Consider the following 17,368-nt stretch of genomic DNA (forward strand, 5'->3'; position numbering starts at 1 on the left):
GAAGTTGCCCATCAACAGTTAGCAGCTGGACAGCAGATTAAGCTGGCATATAGGTCACCCAGACATATTTTCCTCGCCCCATGGGGAATAAAAAGCAATTTTTATTCAGATTGTTGTGCTTGCTTCTGAATCTGCATCACTACATATAAATTAGCAAAACCATTTCCCTCTTTTTAGATTATGTGAAAGTGTCCACTCTCATCTTGGTGCAGTGTTGTCAATTAAATAGTTGTATTTTGTTATACAGCTTTAAAAACAATTAAAATTATTTACAAAAAGTAATAATAATGGAGGGGGGGCAATGTTCTGGACTGCTTTATTTTGTCTTCCTTTAACAGGCACCTGAATTGCAAAAATCAGCAGGTGAAGCTTTTCATAGCTTCGAGAGAAGTGTTATTATCAGGAAACGTTTGCAGATCAAGCTGAATCACTTTTTTGGGGGCAGCACAATATAACAAGTTAGTGTACTTAGCAAGGAGGGTCTTGAAAAAGCAACCTCTTACACCTAGGCTGCAATTTGAACCAAGTTCCATAGTTACTAAGCCAAGAAATACCAAATCCATTAATAGGATAAGTACATGTTTCTGTGTTGTTATTATACCTGTTAATATAAGGAAACATAACACTAGGCCTATTATTCAGATTGGCTTTATTAACAAATTGAATACCACCATAAATCTTTTTGAGATTAGTTCATAAAATGTTGGTTACCATGATGCAAAGTAGGGCCAACTGATATAAGTGCAGCTGGTGGGTGTAGAGGAATAAGGGCAATAATTTGCCCTGAAATCTGTGAGTGAGATCCGCCATAGAAATAGAATATCCCACTGATGACTCTCATCCCCTCGTCCTCTGTCTGTAAAAAAAAACACAAGGCAGTTGAACCTTTCGATCTTCATGGGTTCTTAGCCAATCTCATTAACTTCCAAAAACCAGTTAAGAACAACTATCTAAAGAACAGTTAAAAATTCCTACAATCACTACTCTCAAACCACCAGTTTCCGGGTTTCCGGGGACAGAACCCTCAGCTATCAAACACCTGGGTAAACAGGTCAAAACTAAACACATCTCTCCAAACCTGATGAATGACCATTATAATGGCAGATTCTATTCCAAGGTAAGTCTAATGATAAAGAACCTTAATAAGCAGGGAGGGCCTTCAAGCCAGGTATGAATTTAGGGGAGTGTGCCCAGTTCACCTGCACTGGGCACCACCATGAGAGGGTGCTGCAACAGTGATGGAAGATGAGAGGCTGGGGAGGGGGGATTTTGGTGGTGCTTAGGGTGCCACTGAAATTAAAAAACCCAAAGTCTGCCACTGCTGAAGCTGCCCATTGACAGTGAGCATCTGGACAGAACACTGAACAGGCACTTGGGATACTTGGTCACTCCCCCCGCTATTGTGAAATGTACTGGCGTCCCCCACTTACACATGATCGATTCGCATTTGACCACATATACATGTGGCACCAGGAAAATAAATAAATAGATAAATTCAAACCAGGAAATGGTGGGAGAGAACTCGTGGCTTATGAGGAGACCCCCCTGCCCCCCGGAGCTTGAAGAGGACTTTAGTAAGGGCAGAGGAAGTTCCAAAGAGATTGGAGGCACAGCAGGGCATTGTTTAGGCTGCTCAGCTTCCCCGCCTAACAGCTGATGTGTGGGGTAGCACAGCAGCAATCGCTTTCCTGTGCAGCCTCCAGCCAGCCACACAGCTTCAACTCTAGTTGATGAGAGAGTTGTGAGGAGGGGGGGGGACAACAGGTGTTTAGGGACTTTTAAGCAGGTGCTCCCCACTTACACGATTTTCACTTATGTGCACAGTGGCCCCATGTAAGTGAGGGACACACCCCTGTACTCTATTTCTATTTCTATTATAGTAAAAAGGTAAAGGTAAAGGGACCCCTGACCATTAGGTCCAGTCGCGAACAACTTTGGGGTTGCGGTGCTCATTTCACTTTATTGGCTGAGGGAGCCAGTGTACAGCTTCCGGGTCATGTGGCCAGCAGGACTAAGCCACTTCTGGCGAACCAGAAGAGTGCACAGAAACGGTGTTTACCTTCCCACCAGAGCGGTACCTATTTATCTACTTGCACTTTGACGTGCTTTCGAACTGCTAGGTTGGCAGGAGCAGGGACCAAGCAACAGGAGCTCACCCTGTCATGGGGATTCGAACCGCCGACCTTCTGATTGGCAAGTCCTAGGCTCTGTGGTTTAACCCACAGCGCCACCCACGTCCCTTTTCTATTTTAGTAATTCTTTCTAATTCTATGAACATATATGTGTGCATTTTGTGCAAATTTGAGTTCTCGTCTCTCCTCTTTTATATGTGTGTGTGGTGTGTGTGAAGCAGCCATGCTACTCAATCTGTTGGGAACAAACCCAGAAGAGGAAGATCATGACACTCAAGTGTAAAAGAAAAGCAGGAAGGCCAGTAGAATTATTCTCTCTCTCCTCCACACAACCGGAGTTGTAGGCTGTTAGCAGCCTCACTGGGGAACATTGTGGCCCATACATTATTAAATGTAATTACATTGTTACTTATAGATTCAATTAAACAACTTGTGTGGGGGGGGGGAATTCTATAGCAATTCAGAGCACAGCACGTGCAACAATTACATTAACCTTTAATAATCATCCTTTCCCCACCACTCTGTGGTAACAACCGCATTAATTAGTTATGAAATGATTAAATGTGGAGTGCCTGAACATTGTCATCAATCTGGCCACATGGGTACCTTTGAAGGGGTGCCTGGCACTGTGCCACACCCTGAAAAAGCCATCCGGGAAGGTTCCCTCCCCTCCCCTCCCCTCTCAGCAGCTGTGCTGCAGGACCTCTGAAGCTAGGAGGATAAATGAACTTATGCGCTTGGAAGGCGAACGGGCAAAACCAAGCACAGCTAGCTCTTTACTGCCTTTTGGGACTCTAGTAGAGTCCTGCAAATCCCTGTGGCCGACAGTATGCTGCTTACTTGACTTGCTGAGATCAAACTTCCTTTTTCCTAACTGGTACAATATAATATCTCAATCATTCTTATTTTACATTGTTTTATAGAGTTCTTTGTATGTATTGTTTGCTTATCTCTATCTATCATCTGGGACGCGGGTGGCGCTGTGGGTAAAAGCCTCAGCGCCTAGGGCTTGCCGATCGAAAGGTCGGCGGTTCGAATCCCCGCGGCAGGGTGCGCTCCTGCTGCTCAGTCCCAGCGCCTGCCAACCTAGCAGTTCGAAAGCACCCCCGGGTGCAAGTAGATAAATAGGTACCGCTTACCAGCGGGAAGGTAAACGGCGTTCCGTGTGCTGCGCTGGCTCGCCAGATGCAGCTTTGTCACGCTGGCCACGTGACCCGGAAGTGTCTCCGGACAGCGCTGGCCCCCGGCCAATAGATGTGAGATGGGCGCACAAACCCCAGAGTCTGTCAAGACTGGCCCGTTCGGGCAGGGGTACCTTTACCTTTACCTTTATCTATCATCTATCTATCATCTATGCATGCTGATCTGAGCGGCTTCAACCAAAAGAGTGGCAGACTAATGCTCTAGCTAACTAAAATAAGGAAACAATTCTTCTTGGCCTAGTGCTGACCAATCATTTCATAGGGATTCTGGGGTTGTGGTGGACAGCTAGATGAAAAAAAAATCAATCCAGTGGGCAGCTGCTGTGCTGGGGTGCTGAAAAAAGGTGAATTCAGTTTTGGGGATCATTAGGAAATGGATTGAATATAAGTCTGCCAGTATTACAATACCTTTATATAAACTTATCGTGAGATCACACTAGGTATCCTGTGAAGGTCTCTGCATCTCAAAAGCTGGAAAAGGTGCAGGAAAGGACAATCACTAGGCTGGAGCAATTCCTCCATGAAGAACAGTTACAACAATGGGGGTTTTAACTTGAAGAAAAAATTAGAAAGGTGGGCATGATGAAATGGTGTATACTGTGTCTGTCTTAATAATAGTTAGCATTTGCATGACACTTTCAAATGTTGCAAACATGTCACATACAATATCTAATTGTAATCCTTACCACAAACTTGCAAGCTGTAATCAGTACTATTATACTATCCCATACTGCAGATGCGGGGGGCTAAGACTGAGGCCAAATGACTTTAAACAAAACAAAACAATTTATATTGAAATTTTCTCTGACAAATAAGAAATACATAACAAACAAAACAGACATAACAAAACTCGACTGTGAACTTAAGGGGAAAAAGAGAAAAATATAGAAGCGGAAATCTGGAAGACTGAAAGAGGTAACTTATACATTTTTAAACTAAAGGCTGAAACTGTTTAGCTATAATGCCCACAGCTTTTCCCCCTGCTAGAATTCACTGGAACTCAGTTCCAGCAAGTCTCAGGTGTGTGCCATTGCCATGATAACAGAACAAGGGAGGCATTTATGGTGAGTTCCGGCACCTCTTTTTCTAGCAATACCTGTCCATAATGGGTGATGGCGATCTGGGGGGAGGACTGTTACCTGCCGTTTCAAAACAAATTCAACAAATGGAAGCCAAGCAACTCAGAATGGTGTGAATTCTTGAAAGAGGCGAGATTTGAACTTCCTGATTTGTAGCTCTGTCTCTTAGTTGTTACATGACACCAGCTTTCTTTTTGTTAACCAAAATGGAAGAACAGACTGTTTTATTTTCAGGGAAGTGACTCACAATTCATTTATTTGCTTTTTTAAAAAAAACAAACAAACCCCCAAACCCCTGCAGCCTTGTTTTCTTGAACATTAACAAAGAGAAGCAAAGAGCAATGCTAGCCGCAATGAACTTCCAGCAGCCAGGCTCCAAGCTGAACCAATGGCTTCATGTGTCTTTAATGCAGGACTTAATCAAAGCACCAAATATCTGGTTGTGGAACAGAGTCATATCACTATTTATTCCCAGAGGTAAACTGTACACAAAGCAAGAGCTCCATCCACACCAACATAAATCGCCCTCTTCAACCTCCTGTATTGCCATCCCATAAAGCTGCAATTGTTGTTGCAGAACTGCGGGAACGCAGCCAAGCGAAAGGCATTACTTTATACGCTAGCTTGATGTTGTTAACAGGGATATTGTAAATGCACAATGTCATATGTTTTCTTTCCCTTTTTGTATATTTTATGTATTTTAATCTTTACTTATAATGGACTTTTCAGCCTGGGTTATACATAACGAGCTTGCTCAGTGGAGGAGAGGATAAAACTACAGTGACAGCTCAGTGTCGAGGCAAAAAACAAAAGCAGGCTACATTGTCTTTCCATCTAACTGACTGAGGCATGATGCTGCATCCAAATGAGGGAAAAGGGCAACATGACAGAGAATTGTTTAGCTGTGCCATAGTTTCTTCGGCACATCAGTGCCAACTCAAACTGTGCACCTCATTTCCATCCTAGCAACACGATCCTTCGTTACATATGTTATCAGGTTGTTCTGATCACTGTGTTAGATGACATGTCAGTATTGTGGGAGGGAAAATATGTAAATCCCCACGACCCACATGTGTGGGGTAAATAACAAAAGAATTGGCTGGGTGCCTGGATTCAAAATGCGGAGCTAAACACACTCTCTAGCGGGAGAAAGCCCCCAGTAGCAGAGTTTAAACACACAAAAGTCAAGCCGCAATATAGCATTAGGAATATAGCTTGTTAGACCCTTGTATCCCAATTAGTTTGCTTGCAAACAGTGCTCCTCTCTCTTTTACCCCTTTTGCGATGAGCAGACCACACACTGTTAAGTAAGTTTTAAACGCCTTACTTACAAATGGTCCAAAGGTCAGATTAGTGCATTTATCCAAGCAGCAGCAAGGAGAACATAGGCAGAATACTCTTGGGTATAAAATAAAGAAAGATAGCTTCAAAGACGGGCTCTAAGCTTGCAGCTTGCTTAGACACCTCTTCCTTGGAAAGGAGAGAGAATTAGGGTACAGGAAGAAGAAAGTTTCACTTCCTTCCTCATCAGAGAAGAAAGGACATGACCTATGTTGAGTCTAGGGACACAGCTCTATTGTCCTAACCCATTCATGTACTACCTAGCTGTATTTGAGTGCAATCTCCCACAAGTATCTAGGTGCTGGCTCTTCAATATGCAACCCACAAACTGGATTTGAGTTGCGTCTTGGGGAAAGGCCATAGCTCTGTGGTGGAGCATCTGCTTTGCACATAGAAAGTCATAGATTCATTCCCTGGCATCTCTAGATGGGGCTGGGAATGAACTCTGTTTGAAATCCTGGAGACCTACTGCCAGTCAGTGTAGATAATGCTCAGTTTGATTGACCACTGGAATAAAGCAGCTTCCTACATAGATACTGGCTAGCCCCATGATGCCGTGTGTGTGTCAAACAAGTACATTCGGTTGCAATAAATTCTGCAGCAGGGTTGATGCACATATAAATGCAAAGAGTAGTGACCCCAACTGACATTCACAATGACAGATTGTTTGGATTCCAATAAAGCAGATGCATGTGTGTGCTGCTTTATTTATAATTATTTGAGCATAACATCAGGAAACATTAGCAACAAATGAAACAGAACATTCAGCCTCAAATGGTCTGACTCAGTTTAAAGCAGGGTGGGGATCAGCCTCATGGACCAAATTTGACTGGAAGGTGGATCTACCTGCCTGTTGATCATATGATGTCATATGACTGATAGGTGGGTTGTCCCACCCACCTGTCAACATGTCTTTTGGCATTTCCAAGCACTTGCTTTGAGAAGGCTGCATTTTATCGTGTACCTCCTTTAGTGGTGGTAGCAGTCCTGAGGGTGGCAGCGAAGTAACAAAGGGGAGACTTCCTCCTCTTCTTCCTGCCCCCCACAATTCCCTTCCATCGCCAACATTGGGGATGGAAAGGAGAAACACAGGGAGGCTTTGAAAGCCCTTTACTATCCTGCCCATTTCTCCTGTGCAGCCAGTGGCGTAGCGTGGGGGGTGCCAGGGGTGCCGGCCGCACCGGGCGCAACATCTGCGGGGGGCGCGAGTCCAGAGGGAAGGGACAAGTTCCTTCCTCCGCCGGGCTCCCCGCCGCCACCGCCAGCCTTGCGCCCTAGCGCGCGCCCGCCCCCCCGCCGCCACGGCTGCGCTCCACTCACTGCTCGCAGGAGGAGCAGCCGCTGCAGCAGCGCCGACGCCGCCACCGACGCCTGGCCAGGCACGGGCAGCCTCCGCACCCCGACGCCATCCCCTCGGCCCAGCCCAGCCACAGGCGGCGGCTGCTTCTGCTGACTGGGAGGGAGGAGAGCTCCGAGGGGCCTCGCCGCGCCCTGCTCTCCCCAAAACCCTCCGAGAGGAAGCCGACGGGCGGGCGAGGGTCTCCCGGCAGAAGGGGGCGCCGCTGGCTCCGGCTCTCAGCCGCGGGGGGGGGGGCGAGGACGGAGCACGGCTGGAAGCCCCCGGACCCGGCCGGGAAGAGGAGAGGCGCTCGCCAAGCCTGGATCTGGAGCTCCACCTACAGCCCAAGGAGAGGAGGGGGCGGGGAGGCGCCCGAGGGGAGGGGGCTTCGGCTGCCTCGGCCCGCGGGGGCTCCGCAAATAATAAATTTAATAAATTCCTGCTAAGCCTTTGGGGGGGTGTCCTTGGCTCCTTCGCTCGCCCCCAGCCCCAGTGGCGTAGCGTGGGGGGGTGCAGGGGGGCCGGGCGCAACATCTGGGGGGCGCGCGCTCGCACTCCAGTGTTAGGGGGCGCAAATTACTTGCCTTGCCCCGGGTGCTGACAACCCACGCTACGCCACTGTGTGCAGCCCCTCTGTTTGAGAGTCACAAAGGGCTTTCAAAGCCTCACCACACAGTTCCCATCTGCATGTTGCAGCGTTCAGCATGTTAGACTAGGAGGACCAGGGAGATGGGTTCAGATGCTCACTGGGCTTACTTGAGTCACCCCACCCTATCACACAGGATTGTTGTAAGAACAAAATAGGGCAATTGGGGGAATCCTGTGCATCACCCGGAGTTTCTTGACTTACAAAACTATATCTGATAATACAGGGGGTATTTTTATTGGAACCATTAGGGAGATTACCCTTCAGTCACTCCCTTCAATGTTGCTTAGGGGATTAAACTCATCTGTAATGGTCTAAAATAATTTTACCCATTGTCATTCTCCCTGCAGCTATGCCATGGTGAGGAAGGAATGGGGAAGGGGGAACAAAGAGCCACAGTAGATGCTGCAGATTTCCAAGTGAGGGAGCAGAGCTCTGATCCCAAAATGCCCGCATGACAACTAATTAACCTTTTCTGCATTTGACAGGAGGCTTCAACAGAAATGGAAAATGTGGGGCTTGATGTTATTCCCTCAACTTGTATAAATAATTCATAACCTCTAGCCCTGCAGTCAGTTGAACATCTCTGCTAATCACCCAGGCTTATGTGGACATTGCCTAGAAAAAAAAGCCCACCCCCAAACCCCACATTTAACAAAAAATTAAATGGAACAGATTTTCCAATGGAAAGAATATCTACAGGCAGCAGGTAGCCACGTTGAGTAATTAATATGACCTTTGCCTCTTGTTGAATCTATCAGTGGGGTTGTAAGTATCCCACGTGGCCTACAGGATGGGAGGGTCTCCATCACAGGAGCTCATTGTTATTCTCCTGTATTCTATCAGCAGAGCACAAAATCCCTCTGCAGGACAGGTCAGGCTGAAAGGTTCCTGAATTTAAAGGCTTATGAGAGGTAGCAAGGAGGGGAAAAAAGCTTATAATAATTCACTCCATAGGAGTTTGGTATTGGGACTTATTGCCATGCTGATCCCTGAGAATGAGAGATCGTTAATGTCTTTTATGGGAGCAACTTCTTTGGACGGAGGCGTGTGCCACATTTTGATTTACCCATAGCTCTGTTTAATGTTACCCATCAGGGCAGATGCAGTGCTTAACTGTTTTGAACTCCAGCCACTCAGCAGATAAGAGTCCCCACTGAAAATCATTTTTCTGCCCAATTACTGTCATCCAACACATTGCCACTCTGCTTCATTCATGTCATGTGCCTGTAAGACAGTGTGGTAATTGAGAACTTCCAGTGCTAAAAGAAACTGATAGTGGGTTGCTCCCAAAAAAATGAGATTAGCTTACCTGCACAGCCCTTAGCTATGTGGCCTTGGCTGCAGATGTACCTTCTGTGAATCATGTTCAGTGGATCCATGTTGCTGATGTAATTAGCAACTTTATTAGCTAGTAATTGCTAGGTCATTGGTCACTAAAGTTTTATTTTCCTAAGTTTTATTGGCATTATCTACTTCCATGGTCACCCTTTTTTGCTCAACATGGTCTTGAAAGCAGCTTATGTTTAGGGCCAGCCCTATCATTAGGTTGAGTCAAGCAGCTGCTTTAGGTGGCAAATGCTGAGGCATGATACTGCAAAGGATGCTGGGTGTCATGAACTGGTTGGATGAAGGGGAGAGGTGAGAGGCACCATCTGGGGAACCCCCAAGGGAAACCCCAGAGGAGGAAGACTCAGAGCCAGGGGATTGGTGGTGGGACACTGATGAGAGGTCAGAGGGAGAAAGCTGGGAGGAGGGGCTGGGTGCTGAAGGGCAACAGGGTTTAATGAGCAGGAAGAGCTTGTGACAGGGAGCAGTTCAGACTCCAAGGCTGAAGGCTGCAGGGAGTCTTCTTCTCCTGCTGTGATGAGCTCCCCACATCCCTGGTCTCCAAGAATTTGCAGAGTAATTAGAAAAGCAGAGCAGAGGTCAGAAGGTGAAGGTGCAGTTTGAGACTGTTTGGGAAACATCAGAGAGAGGAGGAGACTTAGAGAGGTGTGGAAGGCAGGGACCTTCAGTCCTGGCAACTGCTCTATATAGGGGCAAGACCTACTGGGAAGGGGTGCTGAGACCACTAGGCTGAGTTGTATGTTTGTTTCATTGAACAAAGAGTTAACGTCTCTGTCAATGGAGATCTGCTTGCTTTATTGCTGACCTGTATCTGACTCCAGCTTTGACACTGAGGACTGCACATGGGAGAAGTATGGTAGCCTTAGCGGAGGCCATTTAGGGCAGGTATTCCTTAGTCTTTGGCTAGAAATGTGGAGGCATATGGGTTTGGAAACATGTGAAGCAAGGAGACATTGCATACCTGGGGAAGAAATGAAAAGAAACATGCAAGAAGCACGTTCCCCCACAAAAAGGAGAAAAATAATTTACAGTGACATTTAAAATGATATTGTTACTACTGCCCTTCAATCTTTCTTAACACTTTGTAATATTAACTCATAAGATTTAAATGCAGGCTCTGAAAATTGACAGTATCAAGGGAAAATTGCAGAAATCCAATGAAAATGGAGACAAGCGAGGGAGAGGGAGAGAGAAAAGAGAAAGACCCAGCTGAGCTGAGTATTTTACTGTATTATCAAGGCACTCAATTGTTCACATTAACCCAATCTATTGGATTTATTTTATTTTATTTTTTACATATTACTGAGTTTAGAGAAATATGTGATAAATATTCCAATTTCTCATGGTGGCAAAAAAGGAGAGATAAGTGCAGGAATGTAAGCAAATTTGATTAGAAGCAGAAATGGGAGTAGAAATTGCCACAATTTGCATGTTTGTCTGAGGTCAGGAATGGAAATCACGGAAGTAAATACGAGCAGTTTTAGCTATCAGTGGTTTGCTTGTTTTTAAGTCTACGAACATGAGACAATTACAATATTTTCTGCATGGTCTTTAACATTTCCCTCCCATTGAGGTATATTGGAATTAATAGCACAATTAATTACATAATTAATTACGTTAGTTTCAGCCAGAGCAGAAAGTGAGATGAATAACGTAAGTTTTAGTGGAATCCAAACCTTAGAGGAACCTAAACAGCACTGATTGTGAGAAACAGAGGTTGGGAGGGAAATTGTTGCTTCCTTACATCCCTAGAAAGGTATTAGAATTGGTGTTTGATTACTGAAAAGTTATCAAAACAATCTTATACCCTAGTTCCACAAATGCACTGTGATTCAAGGTTGTCACAGCATCCTATCCTATTTCCTATCAGAAAAGAAGAAGAGCAAAGCAGACTGCTCTGAGAACCACAAAATGGATCAAAAACAATGGCTACATCTACAACATTCATGCTAAGACTGTCGGTATTCAGTAATCATCTGCCGGTGAGATGTTGCTGCAAAGATGTCATTAAAGATTTTATTTATTTTTTAAAAAATATTCCTTCTCTAGGCAAAGCCCATCCAAAGCAGCTTACATTAAGAAAACCTACATTTTTTAAAAAAAAATAAAACAACAACAAAAACAACCCTTACTACTACAAATCACCAACAGAAGCGTACCTAGGGATTGGTTAGGATGGCCCCCACTGCAGATCTGCTGAGAGGCAGTTCCAAAACCGTGAGGCCACCTGCTTTACAGACCTGGGTGTGTGTGGGCATACCAAGAGGGAGACGACATGACAGTGATATGGACATGTTACAGAGAGAATATAATTCCTCCGTGTCAGCCTGTTATGAGAAGAGCCAATCTGCCCATGAAGATATCCCTACTATGTCAGCTAACCCCACCCACACTCCAGGCACAATGATGCCAACAGCACCCGAGTTCCCCAGGCATCTCTGCATACAGGAGTTCCAATCCCCTCAACACACAAAGGGAAGGGAGGAAAAGGAATATAACACATGGCCTACAGAGCTCACTTCAAGGTAGCCTCATAGAGAGGACCAGTTCTGCTCTAGGCAAGGGCTCAAGAATTCACAACGAGGGAGACAAAACCATTCGCTAGGCAGGAAATGGACGAACCAGGACAGGCAATAAGGGAGCTCACAGCTGTGTTTCCAAAGGAGCCATGTCCATTAGCTTGCTGCAGAAGGCATGGGTTTTGGAAGCAGGTGGAGTGAGCTCACAACCCACCAGGGGAATGGGAGCAACAAAGGCTTACTCGTCTTTTGAACACCTGGCGAGTGACAGTTCTGTCAGAAGCAAGATCCAAGATCCAAGGACTCAAAGTTGTACTGCCAGCTCCACAGACAAGATCCCTATCCTCTCTGCCATAGCAGAATTGCTGACGCTCCACAGTAGAACATCTGCTTTGCATGCAGAATGTCCCAGGTTCAAACCCTGGCGTCTCCAGGTGGGTCTGGGAGGGAACTCTGTCTGAAACCCTGGACAGCATTGGCAGTCTGTGTAGGCAATATGGAGTTTGATGGACCCAATTATCTAACTCAGTATAAGGCTTCCTATTTTTCCTAATTCAAGTCAAGTAACCTTTATTGGCATCACATAGGAACATTCAGAATACATTCAGAATAAATAGGCCAGTGCGATCTTGTTGCCACTTCAACACCAAAGTCGTTTGCCAAAGGAAAGAAGAGGCGAGCAGTTCATTTCATCTCTGCGGGTGTCCAGCAAGAGGGTTTCTGTGGGTGTCCAGCAAGGGCAGGATCCTGTATTGCTTCAAGCCCAACCACATATGCCAGGACAATACAGGTTGCAAAAGGAAAAGGGCCCAAGCACAGTGAAACAACACACTATTTACATCTTGGTGATCCCAGGTTGAAACAAACGGCCTGATCTCCTACTGGGAAGGACTGGGAGGAGTTCCCACACCATGAGAGGGAGCCTAGTGCTTGAGCCAATAACAAGTCAACAGCCATGCAAGGAAAGGAAGGCTGTGTATTTAGCAGTCTCTAACTTATTTATCCAGGTAGTGCAGGCTGAAATATAAAGAGGATCAACAGATCAGCCAGAGTTCAAATCTTTCCCTGAGGGGCAGTCAACAGGACTAGAATCTTAGACAACCCTCATGGTATAAGTGGTTTTAAAGGGCAAGGCCCTGCTTGCTGGCTGAGGGTCTTGTAGTCTATTATTTATTTATACTGATAATTAATTCCCTTGCTGTGCAAACATTTATCAACGACTCCATTACCCCAGTCCTCTCTCTGCGTACTTGGTGGGGTTACGCACACTGACAGCTTCGTAACCACAGTCTAATTAAGGTAATTGTTGGCCCACATTTCTTATTCTGTTTCATGTATAATTATACTCCATGGGAAATCTGGTGGGATTAGAAACAGACTTTTAATCTATTCCATGCAAATCAAAAACAACTCCCAAGAAAACAGTTTAATAGCAATATTTAACAGTGCACCAGTTACTTTACTCTGGAGACTTAGCAGGAGGAGTGCTACCCACAGACCCTTTCAGCCAAAGAGAGATGAGAAAAAAGGCTCCCTCAGAAGCAGCCCCCTTGTCTTTTTATTTCCCTAAGTTAATTAACTCCATTTGTGAGGAACCTTTTCTCTTTGGGGTTTCTTGAGCGAATTCTCCTGATGCTGCTGACAGCTGTTGCTCAACTAACACCTTGGATGCTTCTGTAGATTCAGCCATTGCTCAGCTTATTTGCTTGTGCCTTTTGTAAATACTGGCCAGAATCCATCTCATGTTTGCATCTAACCAGCCAATCAACACAAGCAGACAAGCACCTACCTGCCCACACCAGTGGTGTGCCGTGAATTTTTTTTATAGGGGAACAGTTAGGGCTGTATGTAGAGTTGGAGATCCCTAGGATCATCTGCCTGCAAGGCAGGGATCTCCACTCACGCATCCCTGGCAGAAGCCTAAAAACTTTCAATGAAGGAGGGTCCACAGCCTCCCAAGGAGGTCCATTCTCCGGCTGGTCAATTTGCCATTTCCTAGCAGCTTGCAAAAAGAAGAAAAGTTTGGCTTTGCTTTGTTTTTTGAAAAAGGCAACTGCAGGTGGAAGGATGGATTCCCCCCCCCAAAAAAAAATATACGAACACTCCCCTTTCTTCATCATCTCCCTTTTTATGATCATGTTGTTGGTTGTTGCATGTTGCTGCTGATCCTTCAGGTTCTGGCAGATTGGGGCTGAGGGTTTATTTTATGAAAGCACCATGCTTTCAACACACACACACAGAGAGAGAGAGGGGGGGGACTGAAGGAGAGGAGGGAGGTAGTGAGATATTAAGGTTGCAGGGATCTTGTTTTCCACCCCCACCCCATAGGCACTTCAGGCTTTCCGACTGCTCTTCCTTGAAAAATGAGGGAGAAGGGGCGGCAGTTTTGCTTCAAGCAGCCGCTTCCTGCTCATGCTTGTGTGTTGCTCTGCAGGGTCCTGTAGTTTTGCAGCCTTTACCGTGGTAATCAGAGAGAGAGAGCAAGAGAGCGCTGCACATGCACACACATACACGGAGCCTGGAGACCCTGGCTAAGCAGCTACACAGAAATGTCCTGCCAGGAACATTAAGGGGACTGGGCTAGTCTCAATAGTCCATGGTCCGCATTCTGCCTAACAGACTAACAAGGTCTGATTCTGCGGAGAGCTATTAAGCACCCCACTTACAGTGTTGAGGAGCCCCAGTCATGTGACTCCATTTCATTTGGAAGGAGATCACAGGAGTCTTGTGGCATTTTGAAATATTTGCATTTACAAATAGACATGCTGAGCATAAAGCAGGAAGCTGCAGCATTAACACTCCAACAGATCCTGCTCCCCAGTAAGTTTCTGAGGGATACCCAGATCCTCCAGATATCCCAAGAAATAGTACCACTTTGGCCCTTTGCATTCTCAGTCTACAAAGATACAGCTGGATGGCCTTTCAGAAATAGGGGAAGATGGAAGAATATGGACTTGCTCCCTTCCAGAAGGAATCTTCAGCAATTTCCTTGCCTATGTAAAGGCCAGCTATTCAGACACATCACTGCTAGTCTTCCTAACAAAAGGCTGTAATTGTCCATCCAGTTTGTCCAAGCAATCTCTTTTTACAGCCAAAGTCACTGCATGGGGAGAGAACATTCAAACCAATCCCCCATCTCAGTGCAATACAATAAGCCTACAACAAAAATCATATAAGCAGCAGAAGGAAAGCAAGAAAAACCCAAGGAACATAGAGGTTGCCTTACTCCAACTGAGAACAAGGTTTAGTTCTGTCTACACTGAACGGCAACAGCTGTCCAGGATTTCAGACAAGGGTCCTTCCCAGCCCCACCCGGAGATGCAAGGGATTGAACAGGATATCTTCTGCATGCAAACCAGATGCTCTTTCACTGAACTAAAACCACAGGTGACCTCAAGGTGCTTTCAGATGGTGAAGGGCCAAAACCTAGGAAAACCTAGGAAAACAGAAAAGGTCTTCTTTGCCCAGTGCTGAAAAGATATTAAAGAAGGTGCCATCATAAATTGATAATAATGCTGCCTCTGGACTTCTGGTCAGCTTTAACCCAGTGATTTCTGTCATCTCCTTAAACACCCTGGAAGGTTCACAGGCTATGAAGGACTTGCTCACAAATTGATTGACAGCTGCACAAATTATTACAGCTAGGAAGTGGAAGGAGCAAGCAGAATATAAAATGGAAGAATGGTATAAAGAGGTGTGGGATATAGCTATGAATGATAAATTAAAATGTGCCATTAAGGTAAGACGGGGAATATGCAGGAGAAATGCTTTTGAGGAGATAGGGAGGGTGTTTGTGGAATGTGCACTGATGAAATGGAAAGTGGTCAAACCATCACAAGATCTGTTGAAATTTTGGGAGGTTGGATAGTTACAATGGCATGGTCTTGGTGGTGGGGTGCACATCTTTTTAGATTATTACTTTGTCAAAATAAAATTTGAAAAAATTGAGAGAAGGAGGAGGAGGAGGAGGAGGAGGAGGAGGAGGTGCCAGGGGAGCCTCCTTGGGCAGATAGTTGCAGAAATGTGATGTTCCTTTTGCTCAGTGGCCAGCTCCTAACATCTGATGGAGGGGGTCACCCAGAGGACGGCTTCCAATGATGATCTCCTTGTCAGAACAGTGAATTGAATCCCAGTCTCTTACTTTCCTTGCTAGCCGCCTATGCACCTTTCATTGTGTGCTATTTTTAGTAAGTCAATACTGGCCTTGTTTTCATACTGCCCACCTGATTCCAGTTACAACTGTTCATTAGAAGAACCACCATAGTTAAATCTCAAATATTGATCTTGGACTTAGTGAACAGATGTTGAGCACATGAGGCTCCCCACTAACATCTTTGAGAACAACACAGTGTATTGTTGGAAATGCTGTTACAGCAACATTGTCTCCAATACAATGGGAAGGTCTGTGTTTATATACTCAGCATCCCAGCAAAAATATGAATGCCTAGAGAGCTTTTTAAAAAGTGTACAAATGGCTTTATAGTCCTTAAAACATTCATCATCACAACAACCCTGTGAAGAATAAGAGGGTTTTACAGGCAGGGAGGCACAGGTGAAAGATAGCAAGGCATTTGCTTGAGACCACCCAAGGAGCACGGGCCTAATTGCAGCTTAAAGAGAAACAGGTCAGGCTTTGTGGGGAGATGCTGAGGGTCCCACACAGCAGAACAAGCAAGAAGGCTTCCAAATACAACAGGGCTAGTTTGCTACATTTTGAAGCAAATTAAGTAATGCACATTCCCACCTAAAGAGCATGGACCCAGTAAGACCATTTAGTCAGTGTGGGGGATGCAGTAGTGCTGTGGTCTAAACCATCGAGCCTCTTGGGCTTGCCAATTGTGAGGTCGGTGGTTCGAATCCACGCGATGGGGTAGGCTCCCATTGCTTTGTCCCAGCTCCTGCCAACCTAACAGTTCAAAAGCATACCAATGAGAGTAGATAAATAGGTACCCCTGTGGTGGGAAGTTAAATAGCATTTCCATGCACTTCTGTCAAGGTGTCCTATTGCACCAGAAGCGGTTTAGTTGTGCTGGCCACATGACCCAGAAAAGCTGTCTGCAGACATATGCCGGCTCCCTGGGCCTGAAAGTGGAGTTGAGCACTGTACCCCATAGTCGAATTTGACTGGACTTAACCATCCGATAGCCCTTTACCTATTTAGTTAGTGAAATACATCACCATCTAAACAGGGAGACCCTCTAAGACAATTTGAAGTAAGTGAAATAGCACACATTACTATCTAAAGTGGGATTAAGACCATGCAGTCCAGAGTCTAAAATTACCTAACTGCACCGCTGTTTGAACTGAGACTGAAACAACTCACTCATTTACTCATCTGATGTGACTCACAGCTTTCCAGAGCACCACACTATCTGAGAGCAGCAATATGCTTCTTTGTTGCCTTTTGATTTAGAGTGGGTGGGTGGGTCGGAGAAGAATGAAAGTTTCATATATTCTTAAATATGAGCTCCATGGGTAGGGAATAAGGTGGACACTGGGCCCACAAACCATTTCCTGCAGAATATCAGGGGAATCACCAGGATTCTCCAGAGCTATTCCACACAATATTTGCTGTGCCACTGACTTGAGAGGCATTTTGTCCTGTTCTATGATTTCAGTCAGGCTGCCTGCCAGACTTATTATTAATTTGTATTGGCTGTTAAAGATGGAAGTTTAATATGCATTAAATGTTATGTCTGTATGTGTTGTGTTTGAAAATAGTTTGTGAATTTTGCATTAGGCAGGGGGTTTGTCTCCAGC

At 45.4% G+C, this 17,368-nt stretch overlaps 1 long non-coding RNA gene across 1 annotated transcript in view; it reads right to left on the bottom strand.

Moving 5' to 3' along the window:
• Positions 1–746: 746 nt before the first annotated feature.
• The window catches only part of LOC308582947, a 40,676-nt gene continuing 24,054 nt past the window's right edge, over positions 747–17,368 (bottom strand). Inside the window, exons 2-3 of the long non-coding RNA XR_014005963.1 lie at positions 3,743–3,805; positions 747–856 (exon numbers count right to left, since the gene is read on the bottom strand). This is a non-coding gene — a long non-coding RNA (uncharacterized lncRNA). The remainder of the gene's footprint in view (positions 857–3,742; positions 3,806–17,368) is intronic.

Source organism: Podarcis bocagei (genome assembly GCF_964188305.1).
Source record: "Podarcis bocagei genome assembly, chromosome: 3".
Lineage (NCBI taxonomy): Eukaryota > Metazoa > Chordata > Lepidosauria > Squamata > Lacertidae > Podarcis > Podarcis bocagei.